Source organism: Vipera berus, assembly GCF_964194415.1.
Source record: "Vipera berus genome assembly, chromosome: Z".
NCBI classification, from domain to species: domain Eukaryota; kingdom Metazoa; phylum Chordata; class Lepidosauria; order Squamata; family Viperidae; genus Vipera; species Vipera berus.
The window spans coordinates 52,865,349-52,882,499 of NC_138205.1; the positions used below are offsets into that span (position 1 = coordinate 52,865,349).

Genomic DNA, 17,151 nt, shown 5'->3' on the forward strand with positions numbered 1-17,151 from the left:
GTAACTTCCAAAAAATATTATTTGTGAGTCATCCAGGAGACTTCCACAATCGGAAATCCTGTACTGCGGATTGAAAAGCAAACTACTTTCAATATCCTCCGAGAGGCATTAGTTTACCTTTCAAACTCGTTTGTTTACAACACTCATCTGGACTAGTATCCTGCTGTCCCAGCTGGATGATTTCTCACTATCAAGAAAGATAATCCGCAACATCCCCCACACTGTTTCTATTTTGTATTTTCTTTTCTTTTCGTTATTTCTCACATAATCACAGCTCTTAAGTCGCCAAAAGTATAAAAATTGGATCATGTGGATTTAAGTTTTTAGAAAAATACTATAAGTAAAAAAGAGTATGTTGTCTAAACGTGCCCGAGTCCAAGAATACAAACACATGGGAAAATAATAGAGTAAATTACTATTTTTAACCAGATAGTTTTCCCTCCCTCGCATATTTTTCTCATATTCGTATCGCGTCAGTTTTCGTAAGTGCTTCGACCCGGAGAGCGAAATTGTTGCGAAATGTTATATTATAATTTTTTTTGCATGTTTTATTCACGCAGCAATTCTTCAGATTTCAAGTAAGAGTCCTGGAATTCAACAGAGCTGGAACATAAATTGTCGCTAAATTAACCTGAGTCTTTCTTTCAGCCGACGCGAGGGTTTGACTGGGGGGGAGGGACGAGAAGAGAGGGGAAGGGCGCACCAACTCCGGGGCTTTTGTTTCTTCCCCGGTACAGCTGAACTATGGCTACTCGTTCCGGTTCGGTTTTTTCAGCTGGGCAGAAGAACTTCACGCCTTTGTAGTCTGGCTGTAGCTTGGGGGCTTGGACCGTTGAGCTGCTTTTTGTTTTGTCTGGAGGCGGAGAAACAGACCCGTTGATTCCTCTTCTGCCGTTCGCCGCCGCCGCCGCCGCCGCCGCTTTTATTATTTTTTTAATGGGTTTGGCTCTTTGGCAAACACCCTAAGGAATGGAATCACGTGGTCCCCAAAGGGGCGGGGTTTACTGTCCAGAAGACGGGGGGAGGGTCCTTTTGTTGATTTCCCTGCCTTCCCTCTCGTAGTTCAGCCGCAGGAGGAGGGGCGGCTGCTCCGAGAAGGTCGGCTTGGAGTCTGTTATATACATATGTATATATTTAAATTGGTGCTTGAGCAGTATAAACGAGACGAGGGGTGTCCTTTTTCCCCCACTCTCTCTCCTTTCTTCCGTCCCACATTTTGCTGCTTCGGTGCGCGCCCCTAGAAAGGATCCGGGATCAGGTAGGGCTTGAACACTTTCCGCTCCCAAACCAACCCTCCTTTCACCCGGGAGAGCTTTCGCTGGCCCCGGGCGGTGCCCTTCCTCTTCCCCCCTTCTTCTCTCTCTTTGTCACTCCGTCGCTCCTGTTCGCCGTTTTCTTCCTTTCCCTCTCCTCACTTCTCGGTATTCCTTTCAAAATGGCCGATCTCTCTCTCGAAATTTGTTAGCCCTTCTCGGCTTTCTTTGTTGTGGTGGTTGTCAGCGGGCGCGGGGGGGGGGAGGGTTATTCATGCGGAGAGAGATGCTGCGGATGATTTTCCAAAGTAGCCTCTTCGGATTTCCTGATCTTGGAATCAAAGGAGCCCCATCCCCTCGCCGCCCTCCCCCGCCCGGCTTTGCAGCTAGGGCGCAGGGCGGCAGCTCCGGTTCCCTTCCGCTGGTGCCTTTCGGCAGCAGCCGGGGCTTTCAGGGCCTTTGAACTCGATAGGCCTTTTCTCCAACAGCTGGAACAGCGGGAACTGAGCCCGCTTGCTACAGAACGGAATGTGCAGTGGGGGCTAGAAAGCCCATTGGACTGAGACTAAGCCTTGACAGGCAGCAGCCTGCAGCCGGCAAGCTGGAATCAAAGGCTCGGCCGGGGATCTCTCCTCTCCCGCAAGAAGAGATGGGCAACTTGCGAGATCCAAATGTCGTACGCTTGGTGAGCAAGTATGCGCGTAGTTTGTCCTAGGCCCGAGTGACGTCTCTGTGTGTGTGTGCGCGCGCGCGCGCGCTTGTATTTGCGAGAAGGAGAAATAAAGGGAAATGCAGTCAACTCTTTTTTAAAAAGACGGGTTTCCAAAACTCGTGTCTTCCAGACCACTCGGACTACAATATCCATAGTCCTAAAGCCACTTCTATAGCTGGGGAAGCGTGTAGTCCACAGCGTTTGGAATTGCCAGGGTGCGTTGGATTTGATAAACGGGAGCGGGGCTACAGTCACAATATTGCGCATTACGTCGAAAAAAATGGGGAAGGGAGGGAGAAGGAAGAATGTAATATTTCGCTTTGCATTGAAGCTGAAAGATTTTGTGATATGCCTGCCTGCCTTGTCTTTCTTTCACCTCGGGCCTCAGCGGGTTAAAAAGTCTGATCCTGAAAACCTAGACTGGAGCGAGAAAGGGGTGTGTCTGGCATTCCTAAATCACGTGAGAACACGCTTTTCGTGGGTGGTGGTGGGGATGAAGGAAACTTCCTGGGGATTTTATGGGGAAGAGGCGTGAAAGAAGCGTGAGAAAGCAGAGTAAGGGTTGGCCTTTACTGTCGCGAGGTTTGCCGGCTGAAGGTACCGGAAGGATGGAAAGTAGGGACTCGGGGAGAGAAGCCCCGCCGCGTCCCTGCCTGGAAGGCCGGCTGGAAGGAATGAATCAGACCTGGCTTAAGTGGGGAGGGGCTAGTGGGAATATTTCAAGGGCACCGACTATTTAATGTGGGTCCGGTCTCTGTGCGCTGCGGTCCCTCCCCCCCCCCGTTCTCTCCCAGACGTTGTTTGGACTGTGGCCGCGCTCGCTCTCAAGGCCAGAAATGGGTGTGAGTCTTGATAAATCCCCCACCACAGGGAAATTCCGGGTGGAGAAACAGAACATTAACGGAGGTGGGAACAGAAATAATTAACCTTCCTGGACGTTAGTTGTCCATTCTTCCTCACAAACGTCATTTTCCTGTCTTGGATTGGGATGCTTTTTATTTTCTTTTTTTGCTAAAGTGATAATTTCTGCTTTAATATGGAAAACAGATATTTTGTTTGTTGCAACAAGTTAACTTAAGGAGTAGAAATAGATCTTGTTTTCTAGTATCCAAGAAAGAAACCGTATTTCTTGCATTGAAAGGATGCGTAGGTGCCCATATTTTTTATCTATGGGTAGAATAATGGTAACCATCTTTTACATTTTCTTTGAAATGTCAGGGGGTATTTTTAAGTTTAGAATTAAACAAGGAATTACGTACCTGCCCGCAACACCCATCATTCAGTTATTTGCCTTACCTTGGAGGAAAGGACTTGGAGTGAATGTCCTTGAGTCTGGGGTGCTTGGAAAGAACAAATCGGCTCCCTTTTAACTTTTGAGGGAAAACATTTTGGCTAGTTCTCCATTCTTTTGCCTTAAATTTTGAAGGAAGAATTTTCTAGAAAGTCTTTTTAGAAATCCTTCTCTGCAGAAAGAACTGTTTCTCCAAAAATTAAAAAAACATCTGAAATTCCTGCTGCCACAAATAAATCAGACTCCAAAATTTTGTGCTTAAATGAAGATGAACCTATGTTCTTGTGTGTCTTTGTTACCGTTCCTCCAATATTTTCTCAAGTTTATCTTCTTTTCAGCTTTGAAGAACAGGTTTGTTTAATAGTCCCATCCCAGTTTTGTTGCAGCTCTTATTGCTTTAAGGTAAAGTATATGTTTCTTGGGACTTTCCTCATATCTTGATTGAATTCCACCACTGAACCTCCTTGAATGAAAGCTGAGGGAGAAAAGTAGTTGGAGCCAATGCTCCAAATTGATAGATTATGTATTCATTTGTTTGTTTTGGAGGGTGCCTCTTATCCTGCTCTGTTCCCTCTGTCCCTTCCACAACAAGGTCAATCTGTGAACATGAATGGACTCAGCTACCCTCCCCCCCCAACCCTTTAAGTGGTGTTTGCCTTGTATAGTGGTTTGGGGGAGATGGAGAAAGAGGTAGTTCTAGATCTGGAGAAAAGTTATGTAAATCTTACTTATACTCAGTTCTGGGGTGAGAGGAAAAATCTCTGTCAAACGAGATCTTCCCGAACGAGGCACTACAGGTACTTGAACTATCCCTCCCATCACGTCCAGAAAGCAAGCAGGGCCGTAGAATTGGTCTCGCAGCTCTAGACCGACACTTACAATATGGAGATCGATAGGTCAGGGAAGTGAACAAGTGTTTAGGGTTTGGGGAACATTTTATTAAGGAAGTGACACTGTCAAGCCCACTCACCATGCGCGCCCTCCAGGAAAAAATAGGCTGTTTGTTTAAAGCAATTTTCTCCAATCTGGTATCCTCCAGATGTGTTGGGCTACTTCGTTCATAAATCCATGGTTGCTATTGGAAGGCACCAGATTCGGGAAGGCCGGATTGAGTTCTTCCAGGAGAATAAATTAGGTAGCTGCTCGCGGCGTCTCTGCCGCGAGTGATTGATTTCTCAGATGGCGCAATGCACACATTGCGGAAAAGATAGCAGTCAGATGTGCTCTGAATGAGGGGCTTCAAGATCGAGAGGTCCGTCCACACAGTGATGAACGGGAGGATCAATCAGAGCAGATGTCGCTTCACCGGCCAAAGCTGGACGCGCTCCAACATTTAGTCTTCTCGAGCCAATACAGCTAGCTCTGCGGCCAGACTAGATGGGACTGATCCCAGCCGTGGGTCAACCGTCCACCGATGCGTTGGCTGGAAGAAATAGCCAATAGGAGATGGGCACCTCTAGAAATAGGAGAGGGTGGGCATCACGCTATTCAGCATGGGAAGCTTACTAGAGTTGCGGAAGGAAGGCGGTACTCGTGGGGGTCAGGCAATGGATCCCACGCAGGGAGAAAGAACTGCTGCTGTTTCTCCTCAAAGGGTTTTCGCTGATCGCCTTTGGGCTGCAAGTCCCTGGGGAGCGGCTACCCGAGAAAGAGGAATCCGCCAGCCTCTTGGAGAGGGACATTTCGGCGTCAGGCTCCCATCTCTCGGCGCCGGGTGTGTCTGCATCGGCGTGAGGCACACAATCCCACAAGGAGACGCCCACTGAGCTCCAAGAATCGGAACTCTGGTGAGTAGCTCCGGCGCTCTCGCTCCCCCACCTCCTCCCTCTGTCCCTCCCTTCCCCCCGCCCCCCAATAAAACCAATCGCAGCAGCTTCTTTCCCAAACCCTCTTCTCCCCGCGGGAGGAAATAACCGCGATTTCCCAACCAAGTGGAATTCCCAGGAAAGGCGGCTCAGCGACCTGAGGCTTCTCCCGGTCTTTGAATAACATTCACACTATCAGAGTGCAGCTGGGTATCTTCAGACAGGCTAGGCTGCCGCTTCCCTCTTTCCGATGACGATCGGAGAGGAAGGAGACCAAACGTTTTGGAGAGCGTCAACTTTTCTGCAGCGACCCCTTGGCCCTGAACCAGCCCGGATGGTCCCTCCCCCTCGTCCCACCCTGTTAAACTTTCGCTCCCACGGCACGGGAGTGGGTCGTATATTTGTTGATTTTGAGGAACTGCACTTCGCCTTTCAATCCGGCAGCTTTCCAGGTGGTTTAGGGCAGAGGGCAATACTCAAAACACTCCTTTTCCACCTGGCTGACCTAGACTGACAGGGATTTTAATTATATTTACAATTCTAACTCTATTCTTTAATTTATTTTAATTTATTTCAAATTTTATTTTTAATTTACTGTACAGAGACCTTTAAGTTTTGTTGTTGTTAGCCACCCTGAGTCCCTCGGGAGATAGGGCGGGATATAAATCCCATTAATAAAATAAATAAATAAATAAATAAACAAATAAATAAATAAATAAATATTTAAATTCGGAATCGCTATCACTGGTTGCCCAGGATATAAACCCCCGTGAGTCATCTTCAGCCAAGATCAAGATGAAGATCTCGGGCTTGGTTGGGTCGAAAGCGTCTCTGCCCGGGGCTGAATATTTTTTAACACTGTTAAAAAAAAAAGTGAATGGAAGCCGTGAACCCTGATGACCTACAACTGGGGACTGTGAAGCAGCACCATTTTTTCTTTCTTGTCAATAATATTGTACTGGGAAAGGAACTTCTCTGCCTTTCAACAGGGGCAGTCCTTTTCACTTTCTAAATGCTGAAAGTGATGCGAACTCTGCAAATTCTCGGTGGCATTTACAACTTTCTATACTAAATTCTGTTCTAACAAAACATTTTTTTCCTGGAAGGTGGAAAAAAAACAACTCTCTGCATCCCACATTCGATTGTGAAAGAGGATCTACATTGTTTAGTCCAACTTGGCAAATGTGCATGTTTGAGCAAGGGAAGCATAACTCAGAGATACCCCAGACATATTCAGCTGGGTGATCACAGCATCTTGACATCCCTCAGTTCAGAGCATCCCACAGCTTAAGTCCTAACTACTCAGTTTCAGTTAAAACCCAACAACAAAAGAAGTAGGTAACTTCAGAAGGCGTGAATGGATTTCTGGAACCCATCCTTTCCTGCAGGTAGCCTTCTATAACTTGATAGAGGGCTCTTGTCTCCAGCCATTTTGAAAACTTAAGATGAAGAAAGTTTGCCTCAGATTGGAAAAGACAAGGGAGGTGCTTTTAACCTGCAGGCCACAGGGGCAAGTTACATTTGTTTTCATGATCACACTGGGATCTCTTCATTCCCTACTCCAAATTGGCCCCTGAAGATTTATCCCTGAACAAAAAGACTAGGCAGGGAAACAGCAACAGCATCTTCCTTATTTTCTTTAGGGGAAAAGAAAACAATGTAGATGGAAGAAAAAAACAACAACCCCAAGGTGCATTTATTTACAAGTAAATGGCAGTGTATTTAGCTGCATATTTAAGAAGGCCTTTTGAGGCAGTTTCTGGAACAATTATATTTGTAATTTATAGATGAGAATAAGGGTTTGGCAGGTGTGGGAGAAACAAACTGAACAATGAAAATAACTCCAACCCAAGAAAGTAAAGCGCTACCAGTGAGCTGCATGCTGGGTTAGCTTCAGTTGCCCATTTTCTTGAGAAGCTGGCTGGGTAGATACAAATGTTCCCCAATCCAAGGCCTCCAGATTGTTGAACTACCATGCACATCGCCCACAGCCTCCTACTGATCTTGCTGGCTTGTTAGAGTAATCGTAATCTGTCTTCAGATAACTTAGATTGGGAAAAAGTCTCAGGATGTTAGTAAGGGATAAAGAAAAAATACTGTGGTAACCTGAAAATATTGTCTCTTAATGTACCTTTGGTGACTTACAACCTATTCATCAAACCAGGAAGTCTAATCTGGAAAGCTTGGTATTACCATGTTTCCCTGAAAGTAAGCGCTAGCTTGATTTTGGGGAGTGGGCCTAATATAAGCCTTACCTCAAAAATAACCCTTACTTTTGGGTGAGACGCATGCCTAAAAAGCTAGGGTGGGGTGGGGGGGTTGGAGCTGCCCCAAGTGCCTCACACCCGCTTACCTTACTGGTAGGACTGCTGCAGCCAGGCCTCCCATGCTCTGACAAGTATTGTGCCTCATGGCTCATCATGCCAGTGCCACCACTCACAGCAGCTCGTAGCAGGAGGCCACATGCTGCTTCATGGCATTGCTGTCATTTCTGGCAGGATGCCACATGGCGCGTTGGGCCATTGCCATTGTGCACGGCTTCCTGCTGCAAGCGCCGGCAATGGTCCAAAGAGCCATGCAGCATCTTGCGCAAGCAGCAGAAATAGCCTGAAGTGGCCCCATGGCTTCCTGCTATAAGTGGCAGCAATGGAGTGAAGCACCATGCGGCCTCCTGTCATGAGCAGTGGCAATGGCACAATGGGCCATGTGGTGTTCGGCCACAAGTAATGGCAAGTGGCCGCTGAGGAAGTTAAGCAGCGGTGCAACAGGTGTCAGAGTGTGGGAGGCCTGGTTGCGGTGGTCCTAAGGTAAGACATTCCCACCCAAAATAAGACCTGGTGCCTCTTTTGGATCCAAAAAATATATATAAGACTGGGTCTTATTTTGGGGAAAACATGGTACGTGTGTGTGTGTGTGTGTGTGAGAGAGAGAGAGAGAGAGAGAGAGAGAGAGAAAACACGTGCACACACACATACATGTTGGGGGGAAAAGAAATAGGAAATAGTAAAAGAAAAGGAGAATTGTTAAAAAATACCCAGAGTGACTTTAAACAAGTAGTAGTAAGATATCAGAACAGGTATTCTTGTATCCTGAGTACATCTTATGTGATATAAAACTTCAAATTTGGTTTAATCCACAAAAAAATGAGGTTGAATCTCCATATGATTTCTAGTGTAGTTGTTTTGCAAAGAAAGCTGCCTTTATTATTCTTAGTCAGTTCCTGAAAACTGAAGCATTCTCCCCTTTGTTTTGTTTTGAGCCCAGCATGTTGTTATTTCTGATGTTAAGCTAGCCTTTTTCTTTTTCTGAGTTTGTAGAAGGTAGATGACTGCTTATCGTGTTTCCCCGAAAATATGACCTAGCCATAAAATAAGACCTAGTTTATTTTTTTAGGTTTGGCTAATATAAGTCCTGTACCAAAAAGTAAGCCCTACTTAACCCCGCCCACTCCATCCCACCATAGTATTTTTGGCAGGCCTTCCCCCGCCTTACCTGTTGCCGGTGCCACCACTATGAGTTAAATTTTGCGGCTCGGCTAAAATTGTTCAGTTGCGGCAGACAGCAGTTCCCATCAGCTTCAGGAAACCTTACGCCAGGCTCCTCACAGCTAAAGCAATCTGGCTTGCCTGGAGTCAAGTTGGCCATTGTGGGGGATGTGACCCATCCCCGTCCTCCAGCTCAACCATGACAGCCAATCTGACCCTGGGTGAACTGGATTGCTAACAGGGAGAGGCTACATGTTGTAGGAGGATGACTGCAAAGGGAACACCTGGATCCCTGCAGCTTCTGGAGGCTCCAAGCGCTGCTTTTCGCACCGCTCAGTTTCCCACTCCACCCCTGCCAGGCTGATCTGGTGGGTGGGATTGCCTTCCATCTTCCCACCGCTGCATTGACAGCTGACGCTGCCCTCCTGAGAGGCAGCCACGCTGCGAATGGGGATAGACCATCCCCCCCAAATGCTGCCAAAAAAAGCAAGGCAAATGTGCACACAGATGCTGCACCAAAAACAATGGTGCAAAAAGGGTGCACAAGGATCCTGGAGGCTCCAAGTGCAGCCCCGGGACAGCCATGCTGGACTGTGGCAGGAAGGGTGCCGAGGTGGCAAGTGGACCACTGGAGGCTCAGGGAAGGGTGGTGGTGAAGCGGGCGGATGGTGCACGTGCCCTTTGAATGCCAGGCCAGCCCCTGCAGCCCTAAGGCGGCTGCGCTGGGCGACAGCAGGAAGAGTGCCGAGGTGGGGGTGGTCAGGTTGAACAAAATGGCAGGTGGAGCATTGGAGGCTCAGGGAGGGTGGGGGGTGAAGGTCTATCAATTCCAACTTTGCGAGATCTTTTTTTGTGTGAGAGAAGTTGGAATTGATTGACCTTTCCCCACACACACCCAACTTTTGTTTCCCTGCACGTGGTGGCGGTGGCGAATCAGTGATTCAATGTGGGAATGATTGCAGTACAGTACCTATATTCATTTCATCATCTGGCAAAGTCTAAAATATTTCATCCTTAAAGCATATTTTCAAACTGTGCTTAAAAGATACAGAAAGAGAGCTGTTCTTTTCTGTGGTTTCAGACTGCCTTTCTACCCATGCCTCTTTGGAGACTGCTTTTAGATCAGAGGGCCACTTGACTCTGAGTAGACTTGCATTAAATTTCCCCATGAGTATTTTGTGTATTGTGCTCAGACCCCTGGTCCTGGTTTTTTTTCCTGCCTAATTAGGGATCTACTAGGAAGGAAGAAGTGTTTCCTGGCTTTCTTTGCCTGGTTGGGAGGTCAGTCTATAGCTGTGATTCTGTTCTTTAAAGACAATTTTGTGACTGACAAATGCTAAAGGTGATGGTCACAATCCCAAGTTCTTTTCAGTCCTCTTTATTAGGCAAACTATTTGTCCACCCAGGTTTAGAGGCAGGATATTTTTAGGCATGTTTATTTAGAAGTAAACAGTAAAGGGAAATCAATGGGACCGCTGATTGAGACTTTCTTGCAAGAAAGAACTTAGGGGATATGGTCTCCTTACAGGTCATTGCTATGTCTAGAGGGGAAAGTTGTTTTAACTGTGGCCTTAAAGTTGAGCCTGGGTTGGTTGAAATATATTTGAAAACTATATAAAATTGGCAGGCTGAGGACGTAGGAAATCTTTAATTTCTAATTTATGCATTTATGGGAGGGGAAAGTGATCCAGCAAAGTTTTCATGAAACACCTTCCTATTTTAATCCAACTATACTGTTCCTCTATCCTTTACTTGGTCAAAACTTTCATTTTTTCCTGCATATTTTTTCTGTATGTTATTCCTTGGTTGATAAAGGAAGGTTCTTTATAGCAATTTTCATTAGAGCTACAACTCCCAGCAACTGATGAAAACTTTACTTTAAATCATTTCATGTATTGCAGTTTTGAGGATTTTTTAAAAGGTTTATGAGGCCTTGTTAAAATACAAACATATTTAGCAGACTGAACCATCCACTAACAATCTGGATTAGGTTTGCAATATGCTGGCTAAAAATATGCAGATAAATGAGCACTGGGATGCAGGACATAAATCTCTGCCTCCAAGTATCACTGTCTTATCTATATACTGCTAAAACTCACGTTTGTAATCTTTAGCTGGCTGAAATATTGCCTTATAGGCCAACAAGTTTTGAACCAAGATACCTCAAATAGGTTAACTTACAGAATGTGTTCAAAATCCAGTGCCCATATCTCCCATGGAATTGAAATTTGACAAATTTTATCAAAACATTTTATGACATAAAAATTATTACAAAGTGTTTTATGACATAGTACAAAATGTTATAAAGCATTAAAGCAGATATATCTCCCTGGATTTTGAAGAATTTTTCAGGTGTAGTAGAAACATTGCAATTGTCGAAATCATTGAGGAATCTGGTAAGGAAGTGTTTCTGAACTGATGACCCAAAGAATCATAGTTTGTTTATTGTACATATAATTCTTGTATCATTGTTTGCTAAGAACAGTACTGATTGTCTATCTTGTATTTTTTTAAAAAAGTATTTTATTAGTTTTCTATCATTACAATTCATTTGTGCTTAATGAACAATGTGTTGTCTGGGTTATTTTTTGCTTAATCATAAACGTTAAGTTCTTATTCTCTACCTTATTTTTCCAACCATTGATAAAATGGGTTCCATGTTTGAAAGAATTCTGTATCTTCTTCTTCTTTAATTCTCAATGTGAGTCGATCCATGTTTGCACAATATAGTATTTTTTTTAATTATTGCTTCCTCTGATGGTGTTATCTCACTTTTCCTGTGCTGTGCAAATACAATCCTTACTGCTGTTAGTACATGTAATATTAAATATACATTTTGTTTATCAATTTTTTCTGGCATTATGCCTAATAAAGACATTCAGGTTTAAAATCTGCATGTTTCCTTAATATCTTTTCTAACCAAGTATGTATTTTTGTCCAAAATTTGTTTGCTTTGACACCTGTCCACCACAAGTGATAGTATGTACTGGGATTTTGATTATATTTCCAACTTTTAGGTAAAGGTAAAGGTTCCCCCGCACATGCATGCTAGTCGTTTCCGACTCTAGGGGCCGGTGCTCATCTCCGTTTCAAAGCCGAAGAGCCAGCGCTTGTCCGAGGACGTCTCCGTGGTCATGTGGCCGGCATGACTAAACGCCAAAGGCGCACGGAACGCTGTTACCTTCCCACCGTAGTGGTCCCTATTTTTCTACTTGCATTTTTACGTGCTTTCGAACTGCTAGGTTGGCAGAAGCTGGGACGAGTAACAGGCGCTCACTCTGTTACGCGGCACTCGGGATTCGACCCGCCAAACTGCCGACCTTCTGATCGACAAGCTCAGCGTCCTAACCCACTGAGCCACCACGTCCCTCTTCCAACTTTTACTAGACATATTTTAAAACATTTTTGCTAATCTTTTTAAAAGGTGGAAAATGCCATCTATAGAACATTTTATATAAGTTTTCTTTATGCAAAGTAGTCATTGTCAGCTTATAATTTCCCCCCCAAAGACTTTGCTATTTCTCTAATACTATATTATATCCAAAGGTTTTGCCCATATAATCATTGTTTCTTTCACTTGTTTGTCTTCCATTTTTAGATTCAATAAAAATTATACATTTTTTAAAATCATTTTTTCATCCACACCTGATCAAATCTGATCAAACCCTAACCCAAAGAATCATGGATTGCTTATTATACATATAATTCTTGTATCATCCTTTGCTATGAATAGTACTGATTGTCTATCTTGTATTTCAACATGACTTGCAGACTCAGCCCTTCTGTGTACATCCATAGATCAATGAATTTCCACTTCCCGTGGATAAGGAAAATTGAGACCCCTTCAAATTTGAACCATTGTTCTGAGGGCAGGGAACTAATCTTAAATCTCTGCTTTATCATAAATCTCTGGGAAAGAAGGCAGAAGGTTATTGACTCAAGACCCCCAGTTGCTAAAATGTTGTGAACTGGTTCCTTTAAGATTGCAGTTTGGTTTAATGTCTTTAGAATATTCTCCTGTCTATGATAGCAAGATAATTTATACTTTCCCTGGCAATAATAAATAGAACTCTATTTAGCCTTTGATTCTGAGAGTTGGAGGATTTTCTTGGGTTAGCTTCTTCTCTCATATCCATTTTTTTACCCACATCTCCAAAATTCCTCAGATCGTTCCTGCTGAAGTTTAAATTGAAAAGAGGTACTCTATGCTATTGTAACCAATTGTCACGGGGACTGGCGGAAAACTCCTCATATTTCTGCTAATGCATTATTTTCTAAATTGGCATTATTAGTATTATTTGAAACTTCTAAGTGATAGCATGAGTACTGTTGATACTATATGTATTAAATAATATTCAGCACTTCTTTACTAAAGCTACTGTGGCTAATATAACAATAAAGAAGAAGATAAGGTTGGGGTTAAAGAGGACTCATTTCAACTATTTCCTGACTCAGAATTTTTGATGATTAAATGTTATGCAAAGGTAGTAATAAGTTATCAATTTCTCTGTCCCTCCCATTTTATTCAGGAAGAAAAGTATAAGTAACTAACCCAAAACTGATACATACATTCCTAGGGGAAATTGCCAAATTTCTCCCACAATTGAAGATGCATATTTAACATATTGTACTTTTTTCCCCAGAAAGGCAATGCATTTATGAAAGAAAGAAAAGAAAGAAAGAAAAAGAATCTATCGCTCTCAGCTGTGACGGCATATACAATACATACTCAACCCATATGGTTGAGTACAACAGTAGAACAGGGGTGTCAAACTGCCGGCCTGTGGGCCGGATGCATCATCCAGAAGCCACGCCCACCCCATTGCCAGCAATGGCAAAACAGTGACATCGTGGGTTTGACCTGTCTCACATAGAAGTTTCCCCTTGAAATAATCATGCAGTTTGTAAACATAGAACATTTCTAGAGTACAGAATACAGAGTACAGAGTAATGACTGAAGTATATACACATGTTACTACAACATCATTTTTAAAACAAATCAATGTTGTAGAAAATCCAATTTAAAGATACAACAATTTTTTTATCTATAATTTATTGCTATGGCTTTTATTGGTAAAATATAAGCCCCAATGATTTCCCTCTGAACTGTAAATTTTTCCTGTTTTCTGCTACTTTTCCCCAAGTGAGGCACAAGAAGAGAAGATCAAGGTACTTAGATGTTGATTTGTCTTTGGTCTTGCTGCTTAATTTTGATTTGTAAACAATTTGATTGCAACAATTAAACTTGCAGAGCTATGCTAATCCTTAAAACATGGGAGAAATCTGATATCCTCTGAGATTTTTTAGTCTCAGATATGAGCAGATGACTTGTACTTCAGTGGCATAATATGGAATAAATTCTGTTTATAGTACTTTTTCTTTTAAAACATAATTTTGAAATATTTTTGCTTAGAGCCATTAGTAATAAATTCAAAGAAATGCACAGCTGAGTAATGAGTATAGAGTAATATATGTAATGAGGGGAGTGGTTGTACTTCTATCACATGAAAAAGTTGTTAGTTTTTTATTTTATGCATGATTTATTTTTATTGTGAACAACCATGTGTTTTGGGGGAGTAAATGTTAGAGAAGAATGAATTTGCTATGGAAAAAGCTCATTATATGTTTATATGTGTGATATTGGAAGGAAGGTGCAGGGAGAAATCAGGAGCAATTTACTGACCCTCATTGGCTGTTTTCTAGAGGGAGAAATTTAAAACCATTCTGTGTGCTGTGAATGAGATTCTGAGCTTTGAGCATCAGGATTTTATTAAAATCAGTTTGCTCACAAGTTGTTCTTTTGGCTCATTTTCAGTGTTTAATTTTTATTTTTAAAAGGGAAAAGTTGGAATTGGTAGTCAATCCACTTGCTTTGAATTGAAAGTCCATTCCCTAACTACAGTCGTATCAGGGTTGAAGAAATACAGTCTGTTCATTCAGTTCCCTTCTGATGGGAATTGATAGAGGGGAACAGCCTGCATATGTTTCCTTTTTCTAAAATGTAAAATTTAAGCATTAATAGTCTTAAGCTAAAGTTAACTCATATTTCAGCTTATGTCTTCCTTGCCTGCAGGACTGGCTGGAATTGTTCAATAGTGAGATAGGCAATCTGTACATGTTAATAGACGCTTTTTAATGTAGTGCATTTATGTAGCATTATATTCTCAGCACTGAGATGCTAAATGTTGAAGAATGAATGCATATGGGTTTAAATAGATAAAAACCTTTGCAGATGGAAGGAGTTGAATTCTTACTGAGAGAGCTGGCAGAAATATGTGAAATTGATTGTAAAAAGTGGTATTTCTTGATATAAACGGGGAAACTGACCATGAGCTGGAGAAATAAAAGGAGCAAAGCTGAAATGTAAGAGAAGACTGCTTTTCTTTTGGTGTTTTGCACTTTGCCACCAAGATCAGAGACACAAATATAGAAACAAAATCACCTTCTTCCACCAACCAGAAAATGCAACATTACCTGAGAGCAAAATCACAAGAGAGCTACTTGTAGATGTTGAAAAGGAGAGACAGAAGGAAGATCCCTACTAAGCATTTACCTCTTTTAGTTCCCATGAAGTTAAAGTAGGAAGAAGGGGGTTAATTACAAAGTGGAGGAGGGGAAAACTTCTGGTTTGACCTTTTATGAGAACCAATCCTGCATAAGGCCAGCAGTGGTAAGATGGGTGCATTTGGTTGTTTTATATTCTGGGTGTCACATGGTTCAGCACATGATTCAACATTGCTTACCAGGCCAAGAAAGAGATGCTTTTGAATTTTTCTCTTTCAGATAGAGATTTTGTTGTTAGTTGCGAAGTCGTGTCTGACCCATTGTGACCCCATGGAAAACGTTCCTCTAGGCCTTCCTATACCCTACCGTCTTCTGGAATCCATTTAAACTCACACCTACTGCTTCAGTGACTCCATCCAGCCATCTCATTCTCTGTCGTCCCCGTCTTCTCTTGCCCTCAAGCTTTCCCAGCATTAGGCTCTTCTCTAATGAGCCTTCTCATTAGGTGACCAAAGTATTTGAGTTTCCACTTCAGGATCTGGCCTTCTAAAGAGCAGTCAGGGCTGATCTCCTCTAGGATTGACCAGTTTGATCACCTTCCAGTCCAAGGGACTCGCAGGAGTCTTCTCCAGCACCATAGTTCAAAGGCCTCAATTCTTTGGCACTCAGCCTTTCTTATGGTCCAACTTTCACAGCCATACATTGCAACTGGGAAAACCATGCCCTTGACTATACACACTTTTGTTGGCAGGGTGGTCTCTCTGCTTTTTAGCATGCTGTCTACATTTGCCATAGCTTTCCTCCCCAGGAGCAAGCTGCAGTCCCTATCTGTGGTGATCTTGCAGCCCAGGAAAATAAAATCTGTCACTACCTCCATTTCTTCCCCATCTATTTCCCAGGAAATGAGAGGGCCGGATGCCATGATCTTGATTTTCTTAAGGTTGAGTTTCAAGCCCACTTTTGCACACTCCTTTTTCACCCGCATCAAGAGGCTCTTTAGTTCCTCTTCACTTTCTGCCATTAGAGTGGTATCATCTGCATATCTTAGGTTGTTGATATTTCTCCTGGCAATCTTAATTCCAACTTTTGATTCATCTAGCCCTGCCTTTCTCACGATGTGCTCTGCATATAAGTTAAATAGGCAGGGTGACAGTATACAGCCTTGCTGGACTCCTTTCCCAATTTTGAACTAATCAGTGGTTCCGTGTCCAGTTCTCACTGTTGCTTTTTGACCCACATATAGGTCTCTCAAGAGACAAATAAGATGGTCTGGTATTCCCATCTCTTTAAGAACTTGCCACAATTTGTTGTAATCCACACAATCAAAGGCTTTATCATAGTCAATGAAGCAGAAGTAGATGCTTTTCTGGAACTCCCTAGCTTTCTCCATGATCCAGCGTATGTTGGCAATTTGATCTCTAGTTCCTCTGCCTCTTTGAAATCCTGCCTGTACTTCTGGTAGTTCTCGATCCATATACTGCTGGAGTCTAGCTTGTAGGATTTTAAGCATAGCTTTACTAGCATGTAAAATGAGTGCAATGTTGCGATAGTTTGAACATTCTTTGGCATTGCCTTTTTTGGAATTGGAATGTAAACTGACCTTTTCCAATCCTGTAGCCACTGTTGAGTTTTCCAAATTTGCTGGCTAATTTAGTGTAGCACTTTTACTGCATCGTCTTTTAAGATTTTGAATAGCTCAGCTGGAATACTGTCATCTCCACTAGATTTGTTGTTGCTCAGCTTTTGTAAGGCCCATTTCACTTCACATTCTGGCTTGGGGTCAGTGACCACCCAATTGTGGTTATCAGGGACATTAAGTTCGTTCTTCTATAGTTCTTCTGTGTAATTTTGCCATCTCTTCTTTAATCTCTTCTGCCTCTGTTAGGTCCCTGTCATTTTGGTCCTTTATCATGCCCATTTTTACATGAAACATTCCCTTCATCTCTCCAATTTTCTTGAAGAGATCTCTGGTCCTCCCTATTCTATTGTTTTCTTCTATTTTTTTCACTGTTCATTTAAGAAGGCATTCTTCTAGCTATTTTCTGGAATTCTGCGTTCAATTGGGTATATCTTTCTTTTTCTCCCTTGCCTTTCGCTTCCC

At 42.9% G+C, this 17,151-nt stretch overlaps 1 protein-coding gene across 6 annotated transcripts in view; it reads left to right on the plus strand.

Moving 5' to 3' along the window:
- The first annotated feature begins 1,027 nt into the window (after positions 1-1,027).
- The window catches only part of PCGF2 (polycomb group ring finger 2), an 80,733-nt gene continuing 64,609 nt past the window's right edge, over positions 1,028-17,151 (plus strand). For 2 of the 6 annotated variants that reach the window (XM_081346482.1, XM_081346484.1), the window contains exons 1-2: positions 1,028-1,258; positions 4,851-5,043. The gene's annotated coding sequence lies outside the window, so the exon portion shown is untranslated. Of the gene's footprint in view, positions 5,044-17,151 lie in introns of all 6 variants that reach the window. The other 4 variants (XM_081346481.1, XM_081346480.1, XM_081346479.1 and 1 more) reach the window with 4 other exon arrangements.